The following is a 17,515-nucleotide window of genomic DNA, read 5'->3' on the forward strand; positions in this document are numbered from 1 at the left end:
TCTCAAGGCTGTATCTAATAGACATACTTTGATGATAAGTGTAGTTTGAACGTTGAAGTAATCTGATGTGTTTTTGCATCAAACTAAAGGATAATACAATAGATAAGTGGTTGACAAACACAGGCAGGTGTAACTTATTAACCAAGTGCAAATCATAAAGAATATCACACGGGAAAATGCAAATGCAAGAAACCTGTAGCAACACACAATATGCTGGAGTCCTTATGAAGGATCTTGACCTGAAACATTGACTGTCCACATCGCTCCATGGGTGCTGCCAGACCCACCAACTTCCTAGCACTTTGTGTGTTACTCGAAAAGGACAGCATTCTCTTTCGTGCAAGTTATATCTTCAATAAGTGAAGCATACATAACAATCATCACTGCAAAAAGTATCATGGAATATTGCTTTTAGAATTGTCTACAAAAATAAGAGACTATTTCAACTTATTTTTCAGCTGAGTTTCGCTTCTGGGGAGACAGTAAAAGGAGTGACAGAGCAACCACTTCTATTTAAACTAGCATATAGGCAAACTGCACAGTTTGAGAAGTAAACATACAAGGAATAAATGTTTAAATTATTTTAATAATTAATGCAATGCACAGATTTCCCCTTGCACAGTTTGTAACTATCAGCTATACAACCAGGGGGAAAAAAAATCATGTAGTGGTTAAATAGCATTTTTCATGCTCAAAGCATTTGTTTAAATAGCAATTTTCTTGCCCGAAGCATTTGTTTCAGCATCTTCAATAACTGTATGAATTTCATGCCAAACTAAATACATCTTATTATTAATATATCACCAGGCACTTTTCTAGGGAGTACCACTTAAAAAACAATCCAATTTTACTCATTTTGTGTTATCAATGTAGGCTAGTCTTGGGAGTTTCCAAAATATCCTCATCTTGATATTCATTTAAAAATATTGTTCAGGCTTGTCTAACCTTAAAATGCACTCTGAATTTAAGCAGGCCACCAGGTGCAGTCTTCCACTAAGAAACTAGCCGCTAGCTGATCAGCAGGACCCAGCATATATCAATGTATTCAGCTGCTAATGCCAGTCCTTTCCACAGAGACGAGGATACCCAAAATATCTGAAGATACCAAAAGTTTCTTCAGATATACGAAGAGTAAAAGAAAGACGAGAGTGGATATCAGACTGCTGGAAAACAGTGCTGGACAGGTAGTAATGGGAGACAACTAAATGGCAGGCGAATTGCGTCAGTCTTCACTGTGGAAGACACTAGCAATATGGTGGAAGTTCCAGCTGTCAGGGGGTATGAAGTGTGTGATGTTACCATACTAGAGAGAAGGTCTTGGGAAACTGAAAAGTCTGAAGGTAGATAAGTCAACTGGACCAGTTGGTGTACACTCCAGAGTTCTGAATGAGGTGGCTGAAGAGATCATGGAGGCATTAGTAATAATCTTTCAAGTATACTTATGGAGTGGTTCAGGAAGACTGGAAAATTGCAAATGTCACTCCACTGTTCAAGAAGGGAGAGAGGCAGAAGAAAAGAAACTATAGGCCATTTAGTCTGACCACGGTGGTTGGGAAGATGTTGGAGCTGATTATTAATGAAGTCTCAGGGTACTTAGAGGCATATGATAAAATAGGCCTTAGTTAGGATGGTTTCCTCAAGGGAAAATCTTGCCTGACAAATCTGTTGGAATTCTTTGAAGAAATAATAAGCAGGAGAGACAAAGGAGAATTGGTTGAAGTTGAAACGTTTGGATTTTCAGAAGGCCTTCGACAAGGTGCCACACATAAGGCTGTTTAACAACATGGTATTACAGGAAAGATTCTAGCATGAATAAAGCAGTGGCTGATTGGCAGGAGGCAAAGAGTGTGAATAGATGGAGCCTTTTCTGACTGGCTGCTGGTGATCAGTGGTGTTCCACAGGGATCTTAGATGGGACTGCTTCTTGTTACGTTATATGTCAATAATTTGGATGATGTAATTGATGGCTTTGTTGCAAAGTTTGCAGGCGATATGAAGATAGCTGGAGGGACAGGTAGTTTTGAGAAAGAAGAGAGGCTACAGAAGGACAAACAGATTAGGAGAATGGACAAATAAATGGCAGATGGAATACTTTGGTCAAAGAAATGAAAGGGTTGAAGGGTTGACTTTTTTTAAGTGGAGAGAAAATGTAAAAAAACTGAGATGGAAAGTTACTTGGAAGTCCTTGTGCAGGATTCCCTAAAGACTAATTTGCAGGTCAAGTCTGTGGTGAGGAAGGTGAATGGGATGTTAGTATTCATTTCAGGAGAACTAGAATATAAAAGCAAGGATGTAATGTTAAGACTTTATAAAACACTGGTGGTGAGGCCTCACTTTGAGTCTTGTGAGCAGTTTTGGGCCCATTATCTTAGAAACGATGTGCTGAAACTGGAGAGGGTTCAAAGGAGGTTGATTAAAATGATTCCAGAATTAACTGGCTTGATGTATGAAGAGTGTTTGATGGCTCTGGGCCTGTATGCGCTGGAATTCAGAAGAATGAGGGATGACCTCATTGAAACCTATCAAATGGTGAAAGGCCTTGATAGAGTGGATGTGGAGAGGATACTTCCTCTGGTGGAAGAGTCTACGATCAGAGGACACAGCCTCAGAAGAGGGGCATCCTTTTAGAATGGAGTTGAGGAGGAATGTCTTTAGCCAGAGAGTGATGAATCTGTGGAATTCTTTGCCATAGGCAGCTGTGGAGGCCAAGTCTTTATGCATATTTAAGGCAGAGATTGATAGATTCTTGGCTGATCAGGGCAAGAAGGGATATGAGGGAAAGGCAGGAGATTGGGGCTGAGAAGAAAATTGGATCAGCCATAATGAAATGGTGGAGCAGTCTCGATGGGCCAAATGGCCTAATTCTGCTCCTATATCTTATGGTCTGATGGCCTAACTGCTGTGGCATGCAGTTAACCCCTGCTGCTAGGTTTACCAGCTGTCAAAACTAAAGAAAAATTGAATGTTTGTGAATATTTTAAAATGATTAAAAATCGAAAGTAGTACTAAAATTGTAAACGTTATTCAAAATTAAACTACTTTAAAACACTGGAAAACAAATTCAAATCAACTCAAATCAAAAATGAATTTATGTATTTGTCTTAGCCTTTCCTTCCTATTCATATGAGGTGAATATCTGGATGTATTTAATGCATGCAAAGGATGTGAACATTTCTGAATGCTTGCATTATATTTCTCTTGTTGCCCCAAATGAAGGAGGCAGTTAAAAGTCAATCTTATTGGTAGAGCTGTGAGTCACATATCGAACAGCCTGAATAAGGATAGCAAATTTCCTTCCATGAAGAATACCAGTGGGCCAGAAGGTTTTTTTTTAATATTAGAATCCAGTAGCTTCATGGCTGTATTAGTGGTTTATTGGGCTTATTCTAGCAGGAATTCCATGATGTGCGGTGTTCCACAAGGATCCATGATGGGAACTCTGCTGTTTGTGATGGATATAAATATCTTGGACAAAAAAAGTGGACGGGCGAGTTAGTAAGTTTGCAGATGACTCAAAGGCTGGTGGCACAGTGAATAGTGTAAAAGATTACCAAAGGTTACAACCAGATATCAATCAGTTGCAGGTATGTGTTCAGAGATGACAGATGGGTTTTAATCTGGACAACTATGAAGTGCTGCACTTTGAATCAGACTTGTTATCACTACTATTGGACTGCGGTGCAGACGCAGTAGAAATGTTCCCGCGCAAGACCAGAACAGAGGTCGAAAAACCCATTCTCCATAGAAGAGAGGTACTAGCGGAGTGGTCATCATCAGAGTGATCTGAGTCAGAGTGGTAAGGCTTTGGCTCAACAGGCTTTGGCGAGAAGAGATGGAGGTGAGCTAAGTAGGGAAGTTTATTTCTCATTTCTTTTTCCTATTTATCTCTTGAAAGAATAGGGGGTATGTCTGCAGGGCCAGTGTTCTGTTCTGGGTGTCTGATGTGCAATTCCCAGGAGACTTCCAGCCTTCCCCAGTGGCCACAGCTGTACCAAATGCATCGAGATGCAGTTCATTAGAGACCACGTTAGGTGACTGGAGCTGCAGTTCGATGACCTTCTGCTTGAACGGGAAAGTGAAGCAGTGCTACAGGAAGGTAGTCACCCCAAGGCTACAGGAGACAGAAAAGTAGGTGACTGTCAAGAGAGGGAAGGGAGAACTTTAGTGGGGAGCATCCCTGTTGCTGCCCCCTCAACAATAAGTACTCCCTTTTGAGCACTGTTGGGGAGGTGGGACAAGGAGGACCTACATGGGGGGGGGGGGGGCAACAGCTGCAGTGCCTCTGGCACTGAGTCTGGCCCTGTGGCTCAGAAGGGGAGGGAAATGAAGAGGATGGTAGCTGGAATAGGGGACTCTAAAGTTAGCAGGACAGACAGGTGATTCTGTGGATGTGAAAAAGAAACACTGATGGTAGTTTGCCTCCTAGGTGCCAGGGTCCACGATGTTTCTGAACACATCCACAATATCCCAAAAAGAGAAGGTGAACAGCCAGGAGTCATGGTTCATAATGGTATCAACTACATAGGTAGGAAAGGGAGGAGGTCCTGAAAACAGTTAGGAAGAAGCAGGACTTCAAGGGTAATAATCTCGAGATAACTGCCTGTCCCACGCAACAGTGAGGATAGGAATAGAGTGAGGTGGGAGATAAATGTGTGTCTGAAGAATTAGAGCAGGGGCAAGAAATTCCATTTTCTTGGTCATTGGGACCTCTTCTGGGGCAGCTGTGACCTGTACAAAAGGGATGGGTTGCACTTGAATCTGAGGGGGACCAATATTCTTGTGGGCAGGTTTGCAAGAGCAGTTGGGAGTAGTTTAAACTAATATGGCAGGGGGATGGGAATCAGGATGACAGAGCTGAGGATGATCCAGCAGGTTTACAATTAGATCGCAAGTGTAATATGAATGTAAGGAAGGACAAGCTGATGATTGGGTACAAATATGGACAAGGCAAAGAGTTAAATTGTACCACAGAGGCAAAATTCAAAAGGGCAAAGAATGCAGGACTGAAAGTGCTGTATTTACATGCATGTAGTATTTGGAATAAGGTGGACAAACTCCTGGCTTGATTAGAGATTGGTTGGTATGACGTTGTGGGCATCAATGAATCATGGCTGAAAGGTGTTCATAGTTGGGAGCTTGATATCAATGGATATACTTTGTATTGAAAGAACTGGCAGGAAGACACAGGTGGTGGCGAGGCTCTGTTGGCAAGAAATGGAATTACATCTTTAGAAAGAGGTGACATAGGGTCAGACAATGTCAAATCTTTGTGGGTGGAAAGAAAATGCAAGCATAAAGAAAACCATCATGGAATCATCTATAGGCCTTCAAATAGTAGCCAAGATGTAGGTTTCTTGTTGCAAAGGGAGCTGGAAAGGACATGCAATAAGTGTAATGTCAAAATTGTAATGGGGGACTTCAATATACAAGGAGATTGGGAAAATCGGGTTGGCGTTGGATGGCAAGAGAGTGAATTTGTTGAATGGCTACAAGATGGCTTTTTAGAGCAGCTTGTCCTTGAACCTACTTGAGGAAAGGCCATCTTAGATTGGTGTTGTGTAACAATCCAGATTTTATTAGGGAGCTTAAAGTAAAGGATCCCTGAGGAGGTAGTGAACATAATATGACTGAATTCATACTGCAACTTGGGAGGAAGAAGCACAAGTCAGATGTATTGGTATCACAATGGAATAAAAGGAGCTTGCCCAGGTGGACCGGAGGGGGATGTTGGCAGGGATGACTGCAGATCAGAAATGGCTGAAGTTTCTGGAAATAGCTCACAAGGCGCAGGATAGACGTGTCCCACAGAAGTAGTAATTCTCAAATGGCAGGGGTAGGCAACCACGGCTAACAAAGGAAGTTCAGGACTGCACAGAAGCCAAGGAAAGAGCATATAGGGTAGCAAAAGTGTGTAGGAAATTGGATGAGTGGGAAGTTATTAAAATTCAACAAAAAACAACTAAAAATGCTGTAAGGAGGGAAAAGAAGAAATAGGAGGGCAAACTAGCCAATAATATAAAGCAAGATACAAAAAGTTTTTCCAGTTATATAAAGAGTAAAAGGGAGATGAGAGTTGATACTAGACCACTGGAAAATGATGCAGGTGTAATTGGGGTCAAAGAAATGGTGGATGAACTGAATAAATGCATGGCATTAATCTTCACTGTGGAAGACACCAGAATGTGCCAGAGGTCCGTGAGTGTCAGAGAGCAGAAGTGAGTGCCATTACAAAGGACAAAGTGCCAAGCAAACTTAAAGGTCTTAAGGTGGATAAGGCACCTGGGCCAGATGAACTACATCCTAGAGTCCTGAAAGAGGTTTCTAAAGATGTAATAGATGCATTGGTCATGATCTCTCAAAAATCACCTGATTCTGGCATGGTCCCAGAGGACTAGAAAGTTTCAAATGTCACTGCACTCTTTAAGATGGAAGGGAGTCAGTAGAAAGGAAATTATAGGCCAGTTAGCTTAAACTCAGTTCTTGGAAAAGTGCTGAAGTCTATTATTAAAGATGGGGTTTCAGGGTACAGAGACTAATGAAAAAATAAGCCAAAATCTGCATTGTTTCTGTAAAGGAAGCTCTTGCCTGACAAATCTGATAGAGTACTTAGAGGAAGTAACAAGCAGGGTGCAGAAAGGAGAGGAAGTGGATGTCATTTACTTGGATTTTCAGAAGGCATTTGATAAGGTGCCATATCTGAGGCTGCTTAACAGAACAAAATCCGAAGGCATTACAGGAAAGATACTGGCATGGATAGAGGAATGGCTGACAGGCGGGGGCAGGGAGTGGGAATAAAAGAGGCCTTTGCTAGTTGTCTGCCAGTAACTAGTGGTGTTCCTCTGGGGTCGGTATTGGGACCATTGCCTTCACATTGTTTGCCAATGATTTAGATAATGGAATTGTGGCAAAGTTTGCAGATAGGTGGAGGGGTAGGTAATCCTAAGAAAGCAATGTGATTGCAGGAGTTTGATAAATTGGAAGAATGAGCAAAAGAGTGGAAGATGGAATAGAGTTGGGAAATGTATGAAAATGCATTTTGGTAAAAGGAACAATAGTGTGAACTATTATCTAAATGGGGAGAAAATTCAAACATCAGATTGGACTTGAGAGTCATCTTGCAAGATGCTCAGAAGGTTAATTTACAGGTCGAGTCTGTGGTAAAGGCGGCAAATGCGATGTTCACATTAATTTCAAGAGGAATCGAATACAAAAGCAAGGAGATAATGCTGAGCCTTTATAAGACACTAGTCAGGCTGCACTCAGAGCATTGTCAACAGTTTCGGGCCCCATATCTCAGAAAGGATGTGTTGTCATTGGAGAGAGTCCAGAGGACGTTCATGAGGATGATTCCTGGAATGAAGGGATTAACACATGAAGCGCATTTGGCAGCTTTGGGCCTGTATTCACTGGACTTCAGAAGAATGCAGGGGAATCTCATCGAAACATACCAAATGTTGAAAGGACTAGATAAGGTGGATGTGGAGAGGATGTTTCCTATGATGGGGGTGCCCAGAACTAGAAGGCACAGCCTCAAAATTGAGGGATGACCCTTTAGAACAGAGGTAAGGAGGAATTATTTTAGCCAGAGAATAGTGAATCTGTGGAATGTTCTGCCACAGGCAGCTATGGAGACCAAGACCATGACCATGGGTCTATTTAAAGTGAAAATTGAGAGTTTCCTGATTGGTCAGGGCATCAAAGGTTATGGCAAGAAGGCAGGTGTATGGGGTTGAGTGGGATACGAGATCAGCTATGGTGGAATGGTGGAGCAGACTCAATAGGCTGAATGGCCTAATTCTGCTCCTATGTCTTATGGACATGGGTCATAAAATGTTTGCTTTGCGGCATGTGTCAGTGATAATAACTCTGATTATGATTCAAAGTGCAACACCTTATACTTGTCCTGATTAAACTCCATCTGCTATTTCTTTGGTAGGCAAATGTAAAAGGAAGGTGCACAATTCATTGCAGAACCCTTAACAGCATTGATATTCTGTGGGATCTTGGAGTCCCAGTCCATAGATCTCTGAAAGCGGCTGCACACGTTGATCAGATGGTAAAGGTGGCACCTGGCATGCTTGCCTTTATTTGTCGAAGCATTAAGTTTGAGTCAGAAAATTACACTGCAGCTTTATAAAGTGGCTAGGGTCATGTCTAGTGTATTGCATTCAATTCTAGCCATCCTCTTCTGAGACGGCATCGAGAGAGTGCAGAAGAGATTTACCAGAATGCTGCCTGTAATAGAGGGCATGTGCAATAGTGACAGGTTGGACAAACAGGGGTTGTTTTCTCTGGACTGGCAGAAGATGAGGGGAAATCTGATATGATTTTATAAAATCATGAGGCATGGATAGAGTAGACAGCAAATATCTTATTCCCAGGGTCAAAGCTTCGAACACAAAAGGGCATGCATTTAAGGTGAGAGGGGCAAGGTTCAAAGGAGATGTGCAAGAGAAGTTTCTGTTTTCACACAAATTGGTGCCCAGAATGCACCATCAGGGATGGTCACAGAAGCAGTTACGACAGAGACATATAAGATGATTTATTTGCTTAAATCTGCAGAGATTGGGCGATATTGACTATATTCAGGCAAGGAAGAACCAGGTTAATTAGTTCACACAACAACATGAGCCGAAGGGCCTTTCCCTGTGCTTTACTATAAGTTTTGGGCCATCAAAATAGATGAATCTTTGTTCTCCAGTACAGTGACAAGAAAGTATAGATACAGCATATTTTTCCAAATTTTATTAAAGTATGCTACAGTCACTGTTAACTTACCAATATGCAGAATCAAGAGTCCATTATGGAAACAGCCTACCTTGTCCTATCCATTGATCAAGTAAAAGCAATACACCAAGTCACTCATAATCACTACCTTGAACTGCTACTGCTTACGTTTGATTTTCTTCTGCATTTCCCACAGTAGTTTTTAACTAATTAAATTACTTCTTGGGGGTTTGATACATTACTCTCAATAAAACCTGAATTCTCTCCACTATGGTTGTTATTCACACTATTTCTCCCTTTATTTCTGCAAATCCAATGGGTGGCATAATAATTATTCCTGGCACATAACTGATTCATCTATTCATTAACACGAATCCGGCACCTTCAGGACGCCAGATTTTTGTGACTCTGGAGACAGGCTGATTCAAGGCCGGTGCCCCTGACTGAGGCATCGTAGAAGAACCCAGAACATCGGATTAGCTGCCATGGACTGTGTCCAGAGACTCGAGCCTTCTTGGGGCCGACTCTCTGGGCACAGAGGTTGGAAAAAGTGACGCAACCAACTTTTAACATCATAAATCGGCTAGTTGTTTGTTATGTCTCCCCTCTCGCAGTAAACGAGGATACCTTTTTTCCCTTATTAGGGAGAGAAAGAAAGCCTGTGGATTGTTGAATTACTGGGTGAACGAGTAGTCTTTGGGGTACTGCAAGGCTGTGTCTTTATTGATGCTTTGCTGCACGCTTGAGGGCACGTGGGGGATGTCGATGCTTATTTTGCTGGTGGGGAGGGGGGTTCATTGCTTTGCTGCTGCTTACGCGTGGGAGGGGGAGCTGTGGGGGCAATTTGTTCTAACATTTAACTGTCATTCACTCCTGTTTTTGTGGATGTTTCCAAAGAAAAAGATTTTCAGGATGTATATTGTATACATTTCTCTGACATTAACTGTACCTAGAGTTCTTTACCTTCAATAATCTGTTTAAAGGCCCCTCATGAACCCATTTCCCAAATCAAACAAACCAGAATGAAGATGCTCTGAATCTTACTCCCATGTCTCTCATTTCTCCCCATGCTCTCTTCAAGTTGTCCTTTTTACTTCCTTGTTCCCATTAAACTGTTATTTATTGATATGCTCATCTCCCAAATAACTAAATGACTTTCTAACTACTCACCATCTTCACAGCCATTCTTTTCTATTTCAAAAGCATCATTGCAATCCCTCAGCAAAATCTCCTTCAGCTCAATCCCTGAACATATAAAACTCTAAAACTCTTGCTCTTTCTGCAACTTTCCTCTCTTCTCCAAAAGAAATATTTTTAAACATGTTTGCTACCAATTCTGATTACGTATTTCATAGCACTGAAATGTTTCTAATTAATTCCAAATAACATTGTGTTCAACTGCGGAACAATTTCCTTCTTTGTATTCCTCAAAAGAACCTTTGAAGCAATTAACCAAAGCAAGTCCTTCTTCCATTGCCCATTCATTGGAATTAACCACACTTTGGCCCATTATTAACTATGTAGAAACATGAGCACTTGGACCAATCTCTTCAATTTTGTCATCCCTTTCAGCAATATGCTGTCCAATAAGGCAGCACAAATACAAAGGCCTGGGGTAATTAGTGGTGCTCAAATTTACTTTTTCATGATCTTTTCTCCTCTGCCTCCAAGATGCTGTATTGCCTGTTAAGCCTGCAGCACTGGATGAGGCGCAATTTCCTCAAGTTATTCCTTGGAAATATTGAAGAGATTAAGATTGGCAAACACAATAAATTTGGGACCATGTGCAGGCAGAAAGGATTAGGTGTAATTAGTTTCAGCACAACGTTGTTTATTTCATTGTCTTGTTTTGCTCTTCCCTCAGTTAACTGGACTACATCTGACCCCCTAATTAGAAGAATTCCCTTCACAAATTCCACTTATTTATGCTTCCAAAACAAAGGCCCAACCTTTGCCCACTTGGTGCTGAAATAACATCTATGCTTCTGTTATCTCAACTATGTCAACGTCTGCCTGGTCTTCCATTTTCCATACTCCTTCAAGTTCATTCCATCACCTTTCTATTCTGAATAGGTTCCATTCATGATACATTTTCTTCCATCTTCAGCCTCCAACTTAAATTTTCATCCTTTTGTTTACATCCTTCATTGCTTTATCTGCACAGTCCAACTCTTCTTTTGTGCACTGCAGCTACTGCTCCTCAGAATTGGGGAAATCTTACTTCCATACTGGTTTTGTGTGTCCTGCAGCTGCTAACAAAGCTGATATGGGAATCACCGACTCTTCTGCAGATGAAGCAATTAGTACTCAGACTGTAGGGTACTTCGTGAAATTGTTCACTCCTTCCATCACTGATGCTGGACCTGCATGCTACAGATCCATTTCAAATGCTCTTTCTCCACATTGAATGGTCATGGCCCAAGGATTCCCAGGAGTCAGTGAGTAGGTGGCATTTCTGCAAGGCAACTCTTCCACTGTCATTCTTATAAACTCTTCCCTGAGAGAGCATGGAACAGAATGACTGATTCAAGTCTCTGATTTTGCAGATAGTACCTCCCCGAGTGATGACTTAAACACAACCTCTACAATTGGAACAACTATTTAGGAGATAGATGAGATGGTTGAAGTTGAATTTGATAGCTGTTGTGCAGACATTTTCTGGTGGGTGGCAACAGGGCACTTCTGCATACCTGCTCTCCCTAACTACCACAACAATCAAGCACCAGACTGAGCCAGGCGCATGGAGTAGACTCACTCGCTCACTCACTGAGTCAGCGAGGCCAGCTGGTGGCTGCTCTCTCTCCTATCACAGCTGTTTCTGTGATCCTATCCCAAATACTGTGACTTGTAAGAAAATTAAGATTCTTAACAGTTTTCAGAAAAAGAACACTGTTGTAAGCCGGGAACTGCTTATACATGAATGATGTGTCCTTCCTAATCCAGCCATCTGAGTGTATCCAAAGCCACTATACTCAAGGCATTGCACTGGGGGAGGGCACTGGAACTGGTTAACCTTCTCCAAATATTTAGTGAACTTTTGTGGTAGTTTTCCAGTGCCCTGAGATACATGCTGTAATAGCCCACAGGCATTGCTGCTGCATACTACACCCATGCATTTTCTAGGAACATAGAAAAACCTACAGCACAATGCTATGCCAAACACGTACTTTAGAAATTACCTCGGGATACTCACAGTCCTCTATTTTTCTAAGCTGCAGGTGCCTATCCAGGATGCTCCTAAATGACCCTACTGTATCCAAATGCCGCAACAGATATCCGCCAGATATGAAGTCTTGATCTCAAATATCCTTCCCCTCATTTGACCAAAGACTGATGATACATTGAGGCCAGTAGTCCATTTCATGAAACATCCCGGCTTCCTTGGCTGCGAAAGTCGAGGGAAGACAACCCCTTGGCCCCGCCAAACTTTAGAGATTGAGGCGCACTGGATCCCATCCCAAAGCTCGGTTTGTGTGGATGCTGTGTCATTTGCTACCCTGTTACAAATTAATGCCATGAAATAATAGACAATATACTGCATGTGATTAAAGGAATTATATTTATGAATCTTAACTGAAGGGTTAGGAAAGAATAACAAAAAGAAGAGGGCCCATTCCAATTAAACAGTCAAATGTGCACAAGTTGGAGCTCATCTTGAACTTCTCTGTCACTCAGATGCTGGACCTTCGGTCAATGTGAAAGCACACACCAACTTCCGAACGTCACTCACAATCCATCTCGAACAAGCGGGTCTCCCACTGATCATATGCTACAACCGGTTATCTCCAGCATCTTCTCTCTTCATCTCCTCTCAAACAAAAGCCCAAGACCAACCTTACTGTCCCTCACTAAAAAAAACTCCCGCTACGCTAATTGGATGGCATACATTCCACATCATCCCTCATCTTCAACAATAACCCAAACAGGCTGAAAGTAGAACAAACAACTCTCACAGAGCTGCACAAAATGAAATACATAGAGCACAACAGTAAAAAAAAATATGAACCATCTTCAATGAGAAAGTAGTCCATGTTTCCAGGGGTCACCCCAGAACTCTTCATGCTAGAGGGAAGTGTAATGTAGCAGCAGCAACACCTTGGTAGAGAACTTTGGTCTTGCTGATATTCAGTGTAAAGCTGATTGCTCTCTAAGGCTTTATTGAAAGCACAGATAATAACTTATCATCACCAACACCAACTATCCAAGTTTCAATTGTCATCCTCAAGTATTTTACAACAAGACAATTTTCTGTAGATCTCCCTGTTGTTACTGTATTGGGATTTGCCAAAGGAAGCAAACTGTCTATTGCACAAATATTGTGTTTGCAAATTTTCAGCTTCTTAATCAGAAAACATTCTGAGGAACTATAGACAAGTCTGTGGAAAGTGCAGTCAATATTTACCTATTAAATGCATGTATTAGAAACCAAATAGGCTGGACACTGCAACCAATGATGCTAGAGTTTACCTTGTTTTACAAAATAAAAGTGAAACTTTTGCTCCACTTTTCATACCCCCTCTCCCCCCCACTCAATGTACCAATTAGCCCTAAATGAGCTGATTGTATATTCTTGTTAAGGAACAGTGACATGTAATTTTAGGTATTCTGCTTAAACCCTTGTCTTTGATACACTACATGCACTTAGATAACATTCTTACTGTAATCAAATATAGAACACTTTAGGGGAGAGAAAACACGAGGAAATCTGTAGATGCTGGAAATTCAAACAACACACTCAAAATGCTGGTGGAACACAGCAGGCCAGGCAGCATCTATAAGGAGAAGCACTGTTGACGTTTTGGGTCCAGACCCTTCGTCAGGACTAACTGAAAGGAAAGATAGTAAGAGATTTGAAAGTAGTGGGGGGAGGGAGAAATGCAAAATGATAGGAGAAGACCGGAGGGGGTGGGATGAAGCTAAGAGCTGGAAAGGTGATTGGCGAAAGTGATACAGAGCTGGAGAAGGGAAAGGATCATGGGATGGGAGGCCTCAGGAGAAAGAAAGGGGGAGAGGGGGAGCACCAGACGGAGATGGAGAACAGGCAGAGTGATGGGCAGAGAGAGAGAAAAAAAAGCAAACAACTAAATATGTCAGGGATGGGGTAAGAAGAGGAGGAGGGGCATTAACGGAAGTTAGAGAAGTCAATGTTCATCCCGTCAGGTTGGAGGCTACCCAGTCAGTATATAAGGTGTTATTCCTCCAACTTGAGTTTGGATTCAGTTTGACAGTAGAGGAGGCCATGGATAGACATATTTGAATGGGAATGGGATGTGGAATTAAAATGTGTGGCCACTGGAAGATCCTGCTTTCTCTGGAGGACCGAGCGTAGAGGGGAGAGAAGCTTTGGAAGAACTGGGGATATGGCTGAAGATGTAAACAAAAGGTATTTTGTAAACCTCCTGAAAGCACTAGGAAAATACCACAAAAAGCTTGTGAGGAGACTTTGAGAATATTGGACCAAGATAACTGAAGGCAAACATAACTAATAATAAAAAACATCAGAAATTAAAATTGAATTACCCAATTTGACCTTGAACTTTCCTTTCCACCAATAAAAAGAATTGAATTCCTGATCAAGAACAGATGGCACACTATCAACAACAGCATTTATGATTGGCCAAGTCATGCCTCCTGCTTGTTGTCAAGGCAGCAATTTTTTTTAAAATACATCTTACCTGTAACATTGCAGTAACTATTCTACAGTAATTAATTTAAATCAAAACAATAACCTGTTTTCTCTTTTTGCAAGTATCTTCCGCTCTTCCTCCAAATTTTCTGCATTGGGAGATTTCTAAAGCCTTTGTCTTTCAAGCTCCTGCACAACTCTCTTTCGCCTCCCAAATGGCAATTCTTAACTCAAGAGGTGAAAATGTGGTCAAGGAGTGCTGAAATCTGAATGGGTCATTGCCCTCTTTCATACACTATTCCCTCTGCCCCAATTACCTTCACTATTTTGGGGATTTGGGCAGAAATAAAGTCAAAGTGAAAAACCAAAATAAAATTCTGTAAATTCACATTGTGGTTTCTATGACCAGTTTCTTAGCAACAGTAAAATAAGCAGATTCTGCTGCTATGTGGGTGGGCAAGCTGGCAACATGATGGCAAGAAAACAGAATTAATTATACATAAATTCCTATGAATTCAATGCACCTAAAAAAAACAAATGTTACCTTTGATCCCTGTACTGAATATACATGTTGTAGCTTTGCAAATCCACCACTAATCAAGTAGAAAGCACTACTTCTGTTTTGCAAAAACAGTTTTTTTTAAAGTAATGAGCCTTCTCTAATAATCTTTTTTTTAGCTTGAAGGTGCTTCACATTCACATTCCTTTATGGCGGATGAAGTACAATATCGTCAGAGATACTTCATCACCCTAAAGGGCAGCAAATATGTCAGAAATAGAGGTATGTCAAGAATTAACTTCTTGGTTTGAGTGCCCACCTATTCAACTAAACTGCTCCAAGGTCAGCACAAGTTGCACAATGAGAATAAATGTACAACTGTAAAACCATTAACAATATTTTAAAAAACACCTTAGCGATACTCATTTTCTGTGCAGAGAGAAACATGGTTAATATTTTAAATTGATCGTCTGAAAGGTCAATTACTGGAGAAGTTATCTGCTTTCCCACAGATACTTAATGTTTCTAATGTTTTCAGATTCTATTTCAGATAACCAGTCTGAGTATACATGTTGTGTGCTGTCCCAATTTTGACCTCAGTGCAAATAAAGGTTTTGTGTTGTCTAATCTGTATTCCAAGAGACAACTCACTGAATCCAGATTCCAGCATCTGCAGTCTATTGTGTCTCCAGGAAATGATTTGGTTACAGCCTGCTGTTTCATGAGGCCATTCCTCTCATTCTACTGAATCTTGAGGGGTTATCATCTTACAACTAATGTACTTAAAAAGTTACCACTGTTCTCTACGCTGATTATACATGCAGCATCTATGCAAACACCCACCTTACATCAACATTTAACATTAAGTAGAGAGCAGTCTTGTTATAAAATTGCAGCATTATAAGTGCATTGAGGACTCAAATATACATACAGATGTCAATTTGCAACTGAATTAGGCCACTCAGGCCTGGAGCTTATTCTACCATTTAAAAAGATCATAGAACCTCAATTAAGCATACCAGACTACCCATAGAAATCTTTCATGCTGCTATCTACTTCTGCCTTAAAAATATTCAATTTAACCTTCAATTGCTCTTTCACAAAGTGAATTCCAGATATTCATGGACCATAGGGAGAGAATTTCACCTCATCACAGTCTTAAATGGGTGATCCCTTATTCTTAGATACTGAACCCTAATTTCAAATTGTTGCACGAGAGGATAAAACCTGCCCACATCCATTCTGTCAAGGCCTTTTAGGATCTTGTACACTTTAGTCAGTCATCTCTAGCTCCAAAATTTCAGTGTATACAAACTTATCTGTCCAACCTTTCCTCATAGTACATTACTGCCATTCCAAGAATTAGTTGAACAGACATTCTATGAACAACTTGTATCTCATTCCCATGCTTCATAAATAAAACTCTGTAGGAAAGACTCAAGTCCAGTCTTATCAAGTCCTTGATAACTAAAGCATAATCTCCCTACTCTCCTATTCAACTTCCTCAGCAAAAAAAAGTGTAACATTTTTCAGCTTTCCTAAATATTTGCAGTACCTGCCCACCAGCCTTTTGCAAATCATGTTACAGAAAACCAAGACCCCCTCTGCATTTCAAATCTCTCACCATTTGCTGAATATACTTTTGTAATTTTATTATTTTTGCCCATTATACTTAATTTCCAAGATTTTTTGTCAACTTAAAACTCTGATACTCTGACATGCACATTTGATGGTGGCAGATTGGCAAATTTTCATTTAATTAAATGTTATATCATTCAACTCAATAAGTTTAGGGGCAACACATGGTCCAAGCCCTAATGAATCAGGGGCAAAGGCCCTAGTGAGAGTTGGAGAGAATATGAAGAATCACCTGGAGATCCAGAAGCTGAACCATTAGGATTTTTGTCTGGTCAGATTGCAGTATATTGGAATTTTGCTGTATATCCCCCTGTACCTTCAAATTCTCATAACAATTTACTTTATTACCTAGAGAGGTACAGCAGTGGGCCATGCCATTCAGCACATGATGTTGTGTCAGACTAATCAGACACCTAACTAAGCTAATCCTTTTCTGCCCATAGGATGTCCATATCCTTCCATTCTCTGCACATTCGTGTGTCTATCTGAGAGGCTCTTAAATGCCTGTCGTATTTGCTTCCTCTACCACCCCAAGCTCATTCTAGGCACCCAATGTATAAAGAAAAATCTTACCCGCATATCAGCTTTGAACTTTCCTCCTCTCCCCTTAAATGCATGTACTCTCATATTAGGGATTTAGACATGGGAAAAAAGATACTGGTTGTCTGCTGCGTCCATGCCTCTCGTAATCTAATAAACTTCTATCAGGTCCCCACTCATCTTCCGCCAGTCCATTGAAAAGAGCCCAAGATTGTTTAACCTCTTCTTATGTCCACTGATCCATGAAGAATTCAGGTAAACCTCTTTTGTGCCCTCTCCAAAGCCTTTACATCCTTTCAAAGGAACAACCAGAATTGAATGCAATACTTCAGATCCAGCGTAACCAGAGTTTTATAAAGCTGCAACAAACTTCCTAACTTTTGAACTCAAAGCTGCATTAATGAGAAAGGATGTGATCCTATCAACCTATGCAGCTTCTTTCAGGGAGCAATGGACCTGGATCCCAAGATCCCTCTGTATATCAA

The 17,515-nt window shown here is 41.0% G+C and overlaps 1 protein-coding gene across 12 annotated transcripts in view; it reads right to left on the bottom strand.

The window, feature by feature from the left end:
* lrrc7 (leucine rich repeat containing 7) overlaps positions 1-17,515 on the bottom strand; it is a 584,278-nt gene that overhangs the window by 452,913 nt on the left and 113,850 nt on the right. For 9 of the 12 annotated variants that reach the window (XM_073063127.1, XM_073063128.1, XM_073063134.1 and 6 more), the window contains exon 1: positions 14,457-14,484. The exons of the other annotated variants lie outside the window; for them this stretch is intronic. The gene's annotated coding sequence lies outside the window, so the exon portion shown is untranslated. Of the gene's footprint in view, positions 1-14,456; positions 14,485-17,515 lie in introns of those variants that run through there. 12 annotated transcript variants of the gene reach the window in all.

The sequence above is a fragment of the Hemitrygon akajei genome, chromosome 12 (genome assembly GCF_048418815.1).
Source record: "Hemitrygon akajei chromosome 12, sHemAka1.3, whole genome shotgun sequence".
Classification (NCBI taxonomy): Eukaryota; Metazoa; Chordata; class Chondrichthyes; order Myliobatiformes; family Dasyatidae; genus Hemitrygon; species Hemitrygon akajei.